We start from the raw sequence: 10409 nt of genomic DNA on the forward strand, positions 1-10409 counted from the left end.
CCTGGGAACATCTGCTTACCACAGCATTCTGTTTCATGTAATACATTACTAGCCTGCATCTATACAGAAAAAGATACAATTCTTCACATATTTAATGGTGCACATAATTCTGGCAAGTAAAATACCGGAATTATCCTGGTATTAATTCTAAAAAATAATCTAAAAATGTCTCCTATATGATGAGCTGGAGTCAGTCAGTCTGTTGTAACAAGCTGCATGAAGACAGGATAAAAAACTTAAATCCAAAGTGTTTTATTACTTTGTAGATTAATCTGCTTATTTTTCCTAAAAAACAAAACCAAAAAAACCCACACAAACAAAAAAAAACCCAACCCCAAACCACAAGGTTTAAAATGAAAAATAATTTAAAAAACCCCCAAACCAAGGAAAACAACGTGAAAGCTTGTGTTAAGACACAAGTTCCCAGGATGCTTTTAAGATTATACCACAATGTCATTAAATTCACTGGCTTAATTTCTTAGAATTGAAAAGTAGAATTAGGTCATAGGAAATTGAAAATAAGTCAATCTATAATAATTTTTAACACTGTTTTTCTGTTTGTTTTCTTTTTTTAATATTATGTTCAGAGTTTTAGGTTTAGTCCATCTATCAAACTTTTATAAAAGCAATCCCAATATTTTCTCCTGAATTTATTCAACTGCCTGTTTGACCCTTAGCTTCCTTTGATCACAGTGACAAGAACTGATTTGTATTTCACTGGATGTGTCCACCCAGGCTCATTTGGTGTGGTTTTGGAAGACACAACTGTGTCATTCAGCTGTTTGCTGTGGAAAGGTGATGCTGGTTTATGTGGCAAGGAGTAAATGGCATACAGGAGTACAGAGGTCCTGGAAGAGTGTGGTGGTGGCTACAGGCTGATCACACAGAAAACTGTGTTGTTTAAATATTCTCCCTGGTTCTGTGAGTGCTGCCAGTGCTGGATGCAGTGATGGACACGAGTGCTCAGATACCCCCTGGGACAGGGAATGTCAGTATGAGCTGTCCTGGGAACTCCTGAAATTCTGACTGGGACCTTTGGGTGTTCACATAACAGCAATAATGAATAGGGGAACATGGAGAGCAAGGCTTGAAGCTTATTTAAATCCAAGGAACCAGAGGAGGTCTGGTGTGGGTGAGCAGGAAAGAGCAGCATCATGATAATCCTTTGGAACAGAATGCTGCAAAGAATGGTGGCCCACAAATATTTCTGAATTAAACAAGCTTAAATGCAAATGCTTTTCCTCTCATGCATATAGATGGCATCCTGTAAATGAAATAGGTGTGGACTGCAAAACCTGTCACAACAAAAATGTCAACTCTCTTCCACCCCTCCTTTGGATGCTGCTGCACCCAAACCGTGCTGGAGGGGACAAACAAGGGCTTCTTCAGGAACTTGAGCCCAACTTGGGGTTGTTTCTGGGCATCCCTGGAGCCAACCCATCCCACAGCACCTCTTGCTGCTGCCCACTTATTTTGAACAAATCTTTTGCTCACAGGCAGGTTTTCACTGTCCCTTGTGGAAGTCTGCTTTGCACAGCACATGTTCTGCTGGGGTGTAGGGAACAGCCAGGAGCACCTGTGGGGACAGCAGGAGTCACAGAGCTCGAGGGACATGTGCCACTCAGGAGGTAAGTTCATCTCATTTTTCTCCAAGTCAGAGTAAATTATATATGACATTCTTATGCTGCTCTTATTAAATCATTGTAGGTGTTAAAAAAAGAAAAAAAAAGTAGTATCCTTCTGTGTTTAAATATATGGGGTACTACAGCTTTTTGTCTGATTAAGCACATTTTGAAGAGTAAGTTTTTTGAATTCCATGAAGCAAAGCCTGTTTAGTACGCAGTGAGGAAAAAACAGGTCAGAAAAGAAGACCTTGAAATCTTTTTTTCTTATTGGAGATGTGCATAAATGCAGAATTCATAAAGGAAACTCCCTCACACTATCTAGCTGCTAAACTTGATCTGATGCAATCCAAGCCCTTTTATTTTCCATTGGGGAATTTATTCAGTAGGCAATGTATGCTCACAAATAATATGCCATGAAATCTCAGTTTTGTGATGATTCTGGGGATCAGCAAATCAAGGGATCATAGTTTTAAGGAGAGAAGAAGTTACTTTGGAAGCTGAAATATTCTGAAGTAGTCACTTGAGGTGCAATTTGTTGTTTAGTAGTTCTTAGTTCAGGTTTTGCCTGCTATGCACGCTGCAAGCAGCCATGAAACACTCCTGTGCTGGACAAATTTATGCCTGACAGGAGGAAGGCTCCTCATCCTCTGTGCCTCGGTCAAATACAAGAGTGGCAGCTGTCACCTGCTGCAAAATGCCAGCTCACCTGGCTCCTGGAGGTGCTGCCCAGAGCAAAACCCAGCCACAGAAAGCAGCTTAGGGCAAAGGAGGGGATGGTGATTTTTGTGAGGTTTAAAGTGGAAATTGAGGAAGCATTCCAGATGTAGGAGCGTCAGGGGGTAGGACAGACGGTCGGGACGGACGGACACGAGAGATCTCTGAAGCCAGGGCGTGGAATTTGGGGTTTATTGCAAAGGGCCTGGGTGCAGGGCCCTGCTGGGAGCTGCCAGCCACAGCTCAGAGCAGGACTGAGAGAAGAGAGGGGTAGGGAGGATGAGAGGGTAAGAGAGAGAGAGAGAGTAAGAGAGCGAGGTTCCCGTTACAGTACAATAAATCTTCTTCTGTGATGAATATTCTAATTCTCACTAACCAACCTAGTACAAGATACAAATTTTATAGCATTTACATCCAGCCTATAAGAATCATTACATTACCATACTGTGCTACATTTTAAACCCTAAAAACTCCTCTTTGGGCCCCTTCTGCCAAGCTAGTGGGGTCAGCTCTGACCCTTGGGCCTGCCTGCAAGCAGAGGGTATTGTCTCATCAATAGGGGATTACCTTCAGCTGGCCACACCATTGTTTTCCAGTGGTTCTGTAACTGAGGTATCTCAAAGCTTGCTTTCATTTCAATCTCACTTATAGTTTCTATATTCTCTAAATCTTTTGCCAGACAATCATATTTATAAGGCTTTCCTGTTTCATCTTGCCCAACACCAGAAAAGTGGGAGTTCAGGATCTCTGTGTCCAGTGAACGAGCCTGTATGTGACACAGCACTGCTCATGGATTTTGGGTGGCCCCAATTTGCTGTTCCTGCTGTAGTGCTGCTCTGAGGGGCTGTGTGGAAAAGCTGAGATCAGTTATTAAAACCAGGAGGACAGAAAAGTGCTCAGGGGGCCTGTCTGGCTTACATAGCACAGCTATTGTGCCCTGGCTCCCGTAGGTGCTAATTCTCTCAGCAAACTTACAAAAATAAAACCCTGAAAAGGCTCATCCACGCTGAGAACAGCACCTTCATTCAGTGGGAGAAGGAAGCTTAGCTCTAGGAACGGAGTGCTCAACACTGCAGGCATTGCTGTCTCCCCCTGGGCTGTGCAGAAAGCCCTGCAGGCAGTGCCCGTGGTGTGAGAGGGATGCAGCAGTGCTGGAACAAACACAGCACAGATGCCTGTCCCAGCCCTGGGCAGGACACAAGTCCAGTGTGACCATTTGGCCATGGAGTGGATAAAAAAGGCCCATCTGCCCCAGCAGGATGTTTCCTTGTGCAGGGCTGGAGAAGTCAAAGCAGTCTGGCTTAGGGATGCTCTGGCATAACTTCTTGTGAGATGCTGGAGACTGATCCCTCCCTCAGACACCTCTCAGGGTCTCTTCTTGCCTGGGATATTGGGGAGGGGCTCAGATAAAGAGGTTTTGGAGGGTTTGGGGAGCTGGGGCAGGGAGGCTGTGCTGGTTTTGGAGGGTTTGGGGAGCTGGGCAGGGAGGCTGTGCTGGTTTGGGGAGCTGGGCAGGGAGGCTGTGCTGGGTTTGGGGGTTTGGGGAGCTGGGCAGGGAGGCTGTGCTGGTTTGGGGAGCTGGGGCAGGGAGGCTGTGCTGGTTTTGGAGGGTTTGGGGAGCTGAGCAGGGAGGCTGTGCTGGTTTTGGAGGGTTTGGGGAGCTGGGCAGGGAGGCTGTGCTGGTTTTGGGGGTTTGGGGAGCTGGGCAGGGAGGCTGTGCTGGTTTTGGGGAGCTGGGCAGGGAGGCTGTGCTGGTTTGGGGGGTTTGGGGAGCTGGGCAGGGAGGCTGTGCTGGTTTGGGGAGCTGGGCAGGGAGGCTGTGCTGGCTTTGGGGGTTTGGGGAGCTGGGCAGGGAGGCTGTGCTGGTCGGTGCAGCTCCCTGCGTGCTGTGCCCTGGCAGCGGGACTGTGCCCGGGCTCCATCCGCAGGGATTCCCACGAGAGGGCAGCAGAAGGGCAGCGTGTGGCCCCAGCAAAGGCAGATCCTGCTGCAATCCCTGCTGGCAAGCACCGGAGGGGGGGCTGAAACTGGGGCTTCAGTACCTGGCAGCTCTTGGGTCTCACCACTGCCTCTGGTCCCTTGTTTTGGAGGGGATGGAGTGATTCGTAAATGACCTTGTATTTGAGTTAATCTGTTTTTACAAAATGCAGATATGGTGCTGCTGGGCCAGGTATTGCTGCCACCTCAGGCTGGAGTGAGAGGAGCCCTCCCGTCTCTCCCAAATTACTGGTGAGGAAATGTGTGGGTTGAAAGTTGTTGATTTCCAGGCAGAGCAAACCTCAAAGGAAGCTGGAGGAAATGGGCCATGAATGTGTAACTTCAGTTGCTGCTATTTGCTTTGAGAACAGTGAGTGATTCTGGCCCTCTGCCTGGCCCCATCACTCAGGTGACTCAGTCCTTACAGGTGTCAATAATGGACTTTGAACATTTGTCTTTGCAAATGAAATTGTGTGTGCAGTCGTCAGCTACTGATTCCCTCCATCGTTTGGTTGCTCAGCTTGGTCACAGTTTGACCCTTGCCGATGGCTGGACAGATGATCCTGCAGTAAAAGATCCCCAGGCAGGGCAGAAACACCCCCAGGTGCTGTGTGCCTCATCATTCCTGCCCACAGTGCTCGTGCTCCTGCTCCCCTGGGGCAGCTGCCTTCCCTTTGGGGCACGCTGTGAGCTCCAGTGTCCCTCAGCTGCCTAGGCTTGGAGGTGGAGGCATTCACCCAAATCACAACATGGCAAACACAACCTCTGTGTTAGGAGAGGCACATTGAAGCCCTGTTGATGATTTTGTAGGTGAGCAAATATTAGCCCTGAGTATCCAGTAACATTTCTGGCTGACTCTTGGCTGGCAGGAGCTGCTGCAGCTCTGCATGGGCTGTGGCAGGAGGGTACAACGAGAGCTCGCTTATGCTTGAGAGCCCTGGAGTCCTGACTTCATAAAATAAACACAAGGGCTCCACAGAGGTGAGAGATCCTGTGTTTGACTAACACTCTGGTGACCCTCCCTCTGATGCTGATGTAAATAATATTTTTATCTTAAATGGGTGCTGTAAATATCTTGGCTTCAGATTTGCATTTATCTCAAAGTTCCAAAAGAAAGGTATTTTGATGCTTTCCATGAATTTAGGATTTGAATATTTAAAATTCCAAAATTTATGTATCTTTAACTTATAGCATTCAAACCCTGAGTTCATTGAATATTAGTCTGTTGTGAAACCAGATAAATTTCAGACTCAATACACAAAACAAGCTGCCCCCTTCTCTTCTCCTCTGCAGGAAAGGTGCAAAGCTGTCCTAGATCCAAGCTCCATCAGAAGGTGGAAATATTTGTCAAACGAAACCCTTCTATGAATACTCCTTTAACTGGTAGTGGCAGGAAAGGTTCACAGTCAGTCTTTTAAAGAGCATAGTAAGAATGTTGTTCCTTAGTGAATCCCACATTGGCATGAGTTGAAATAAGCACCTGTTCTTGGGGCTTTTGCAAAAGAGCTGGGAAATTCCAGTTTTGTTCAGCTCACTTGCTTGCTGCATCTCTGGAGTTTGTTATTTTTGTCACAATCACCTGGTAAACTGGGTAAGCCATAGAGGAACCCTTCAAAAGGCAGCTCTGTTTCAGAGCTGACCTGAATTCATCCTGTTCCAGAGGCAGAGTGATCTTATTTTTGCAAGGTTTTAAATTATGTTCTGAGATTTGCTCTTCTCCATGAGGTAGATTCCACAGAGTTTGTTTGAGGAGTTCCCCTCCCTCTCCCCAAGTGCTGCTGTTTAGGAATCATACCACTCCAAAGCATCTGGAACGAGAAATGCCTCTGCAGCAGATTTATACTTGGCCAGAGGGAACTTCTCTGGATAGAAAGCCAGAAAAAGCAGAAGGCTTTAAAAGAGTTTGCATAGTTCCTTGCAGGACTAAGAGTTCCCCCCTGTGGCAGGGAGCTTCCAGATCCCCGTGCCAGCCCTAAACTTGTCACCCAGAGCAGGAGATGTAGAACAACCTTTCTGCTGTGCAAGCTGCTGGACTGTCCTGACCTTGCTCCTGCTCAGACTGCCTTGGTTTGCTCTCACTCCCAAGTCGGGTTTCTGCAGTTGCTTCAGTCCTGTTGGTGTGTGGAGAGGGCAGAGCACTGAGTCTGTGGCCTCACACACTCCACAGCTTCCATCTTTTATCCCAAAGCCAGTGTGAATTTCACATTGATGGAGACACAGGGTTATGGAAGAGAAAACTTTGGATATGAGCACCTGGGCTAACAGGATCCCAGTGGAAAAATGATTGTCATGTGTTCTTCTCCTGGTCCATTTTGGGCATCTGCTCATGGCATCAGCTGTTTCTGAGAATAATTTATTGGTTTGAGGAGAAAGTAAAAGGGAGAAAGTGATAACCGGTGTTCCATGCTTGCAACAATCAAGGGGTAATTGTTTAAAACTTCTTAGGACTGGGTTAGGGAACTACTGCCATGAAGGCAGCTAAGCACAGATGTCATTGAGGGCACCATGCATCCTCACTGTATCTCCACTAATGCTCAGGGTGTTGACTCAAGGAAAAATTTGGCCAGCTGCCTTATGATTGATTAGCCACAGAGATGTAAAAGCAAACACAGATGTCCCAAGTGTCCTAGGGCAATGTATACCTACTGCACATGATTTGGTGTGATATTTTATGTCCTAAGGAGTGACTTTTCACCATGCTGGGATGGAGAAATTTTGTAAGGAAAGAGAAATTTTCATATTCACAAAATCATTTAAGCAGGTGCTTGAGTTGGTGAATAGAAAGGGATTGTTGTATTGGAGCATTTAGACCAAGACTGGACTCCTTTGTATCCAGAAATCACTGGCTGCTAGCATGGCTGGGCTTTGTCCTGAGTGCTGTGCACAGCCTTTGTCCCTTAGGCAGAAGGAAGGGCAAAAATTACTAATGGGACATGTAGGGGGATAGAATATAGGAAAATAAAGATAGTGTAGAAAGTAATCTTAGCCCTAAGGAGTTGCAGCAGGGCCAATTATCAAAGCTTAGGAACAGGCCTGACTTTACCAGGCCACAGCTGTGACCAATGAGAAGAAGATGCTATAAGAGAGTGGATGGCTGGGTGAGAGGGGAACTGGAGTCAGTTGGCTGCTTTGTGAAGAGGAAAGAGTCAGTGCTCTGAGGAGCTGCCCACGAGGAACACCCAGAAGGTATGGAACCTTTGTGATAAGGTGACAACAGTATGGAACCCCTGCAATAAGGTGACAACAGGGACAAGGAAAATATGGGTGAAAACAATGGCACATCTCTGCTGGAGAAAACTGGGTGCTGTTCTTGTTCCTGCATGTCTCTGGTTAGGTGGCATTAGTCCAGTGGCTCATGACAGTGAAAGCATCCTGCAGCTCCCCTGGTGGGGGGAGCCCGTATTCCCTTTGTTAGGGACAGCTGGGAGCTGTTTCAAGGAGAGAACGGGGCAGGCTCAGCAGGATTCTGCCTGTGGGGTGGATGCTGTTCAGATGGCTGGGCACCACCTCTGGCTTGTACAGCTCGTTGTCAAGCTCTGCTTTGTCCAGGAGCTCTGAGCCGGGTCTGGGGAGCGACACTGACTGCAGCAATCCCACACCAGCATTCTTGGCTCTAGGATGGGCCAGGAAACCCCAGCCCCACTGCTTGATCCCGCGTGTGATCTCTTTCACAGCAGAAGCCAGCGCTGAGCCTGTGTCTCCTGTGTCTCCCTGCCCTCTCCTACCCCTGAGAGCCAGGATCTCAGCCTGGCAGCCCCTGCTCTTCCAGAGCAGCAGGCTCAGGTTATTTCTTAGCAGCTCCTGCTGGACCGACAGAGAAGCTGATGGGAAGAAGAGCAGCGCCCTCTTTCTTCCTCCTGGCTTTCAGAGCTGAGAAATCCCGAGCAGCAGAGGCGTTCCTGCGTGTCCTGCCTTGCTCCTCCTCGGTCTCCAGATGTCAGGCTTCTGGAAAGTTTAGAGAGGAGTGAGAAAACGGTGTTTGTGTAGTGTGAAGTGACTCGCCCTGGTTTAGCCTTAACAAGATCCCTCCTATATATTTAATGACCTGAATGTAAAATTTATGGCTTGGAATGCCCCAGCAGCAGAGGAAGCCTTCAGCACACAAGCTGCCTTTTGCAGGGCAGGAGAAATGAAATCCCCTGAGGTCTGGGAAGTCTGAGTGATGTAGTTATGGCTGGCACTTTGAATATATGTGTAGACTACTTCAAAATAAATATTTGCAGTTCTACTCTAACATACATCTGGGAGGGTGAGAACTAGCATCTATTAATGTTTCTTCAAATTAATAATTTTGAAAATTTTACACTGAAATAATTTTGCTGTTGCACATAATAAACAGAGGTTGGTGTGGGTGCATACTGGGGAGAAAATCACCTGCCCTGTGTGCACCATTTCCTCCTGTTTTGAAGGAAGCCAACCCTTTTCATGTTTCAGCCTCTTTAAAGAAGGGAAAATAAAGGTAAGGGAGCTCTTGCAAGACTTGCCATTTTAATCTCTTGTTTTGACATGTGCAGCTTTTGTGTTGCTGAAACTCTCATTCACCTGCTGCCTCTGTGTATGAAGAGAACCAGACAGGTAAATTCACTTCAGTCTCCTGGGGGAAGCTGTGCAGTGTCTGATTCCTCCCCCAGTGTCACCTGTGCCTCTGCTTTGTGCTTGATGCCACCAGCTCAGGCCCTGCACAGAGCACACTCGGGCAGGAGGCTGGGGCTGCACCTAGGATAAACACAGAGAGATGCCCTGGGAATAGCTGTGTCCATGGAATGCCTGTGATGGGGCCCAGATCCCAGCCCAGGAGGTCCTTTGCCTTGGTCAGCACTGGAAACACAGGGGGTGAGTGTGAAGCCACTGGACAAAATGGGCTACATTTCTCAGGAGCCTCAACCTGACTCTACCTTTGTATGTTAGAGGATTTCTCCAGCTCTAGCCATAGTCTTTGTCTAGCTACAAATTATAATTAAGTAGCTCAGTAAATCCTTCTGGATTTTTGTATCCAACGTTTTTAGAAAGGACTGGTTCGTAGTCTCTAAATTATTCCAGTTATTTTCCTGACTATGCTAGAACTGACCCCTACTAATGCACTGATGGACAAAGATCTTATTTTAATACATCAATTATTGTGATTTCATTTTCTTAAGCTCTTCACGGTCTTTTCTCTGGAAATGAATTCTCTAAAATTTTTTCTTTGTGCTGAGTTAATTATTCCTTTCAGACCTACTGCCTACTTCTGTTTCTATTAAATTATACCACTCTCTCCTTTCTTCAGAGTTTTCTGGGGCATCTCTGCATTTCTTCAGGATGTGGCAACTACTAACAAATCACTTCTTTTTAGGGAAAGATGAGAAATCAAAGAAAAGGAGGGAAAAAAAAAGGACCGACCCAGTTCCTGCATTGCCTGCTGCTGCTTTGCTGCTCTCCCCTTCACTGGGAGGCAGGAAAGAGCAAGAAAAGTGGGTTTGGCCCTTGGAGCTTTTCTTGAGTAAGGGACAGTGGTCACACACAGGCTTGTCTCCAGTGAGGGGATGGGAATTCTTCTGAAATGTGCCCCTATTTAGATACATTGTATAGGAAGGGGGAGAAATACCACCAGCTAATCTGTGCAAACAAATGATTTTACCACTTAACCAGCTTAACCCCTGAGCTGTCCAAACTGAGCTCCTCCTTCAGTGTGGATCCTGCACCATTTGAGCAGATGATTTACTGCTTCTTCCCCTTCCCTCTTTCTCAGGATTAAAAACCAAGAGAGGAATTAGGCTTTTATCTCGTTTGTTACTCCTGAGCATTGAGCAGATTTTCCTCGGAGCTGTTGGCACAAAGTGAGTTTGTAACAGACAGAGGAAGTGAAATTGCAGGGCTCAGACCAAATGCTTGTGTGCTGATGGAAACACAGGCTGCAGCCTGTGAGGGGGCTTTTCATGCCCCACCTGTGCTTGCAGCTTTACCCTTTGTGAAATAAGCCAGAGCTGACTGGGCATTTGTTAATACATTGGGCAGAGTGCTGCTACTCCATGAAGCTTTTATACTAAAAATTGCCTCCTGGTTTCAGTGTCAGCAGCCCTTTTGCTTCCTCCTTGCCTTCAGGAGAGCGTGGAT

This window comes from Molothrus ater, chromosome 6 (assembly GCF_012460135.2).
Source record: "Molothrus ater isolate BHLD 08-10-18 breed brown headed cowbird chromosome 6, BPBGC_Mater_1.1, whole genome shotgun sequence".
NCBI lineage: Eukaryota > Metazoa > Chordata > Aves > Passeriformes > Icteridae > Molothrus > Molothrus ater.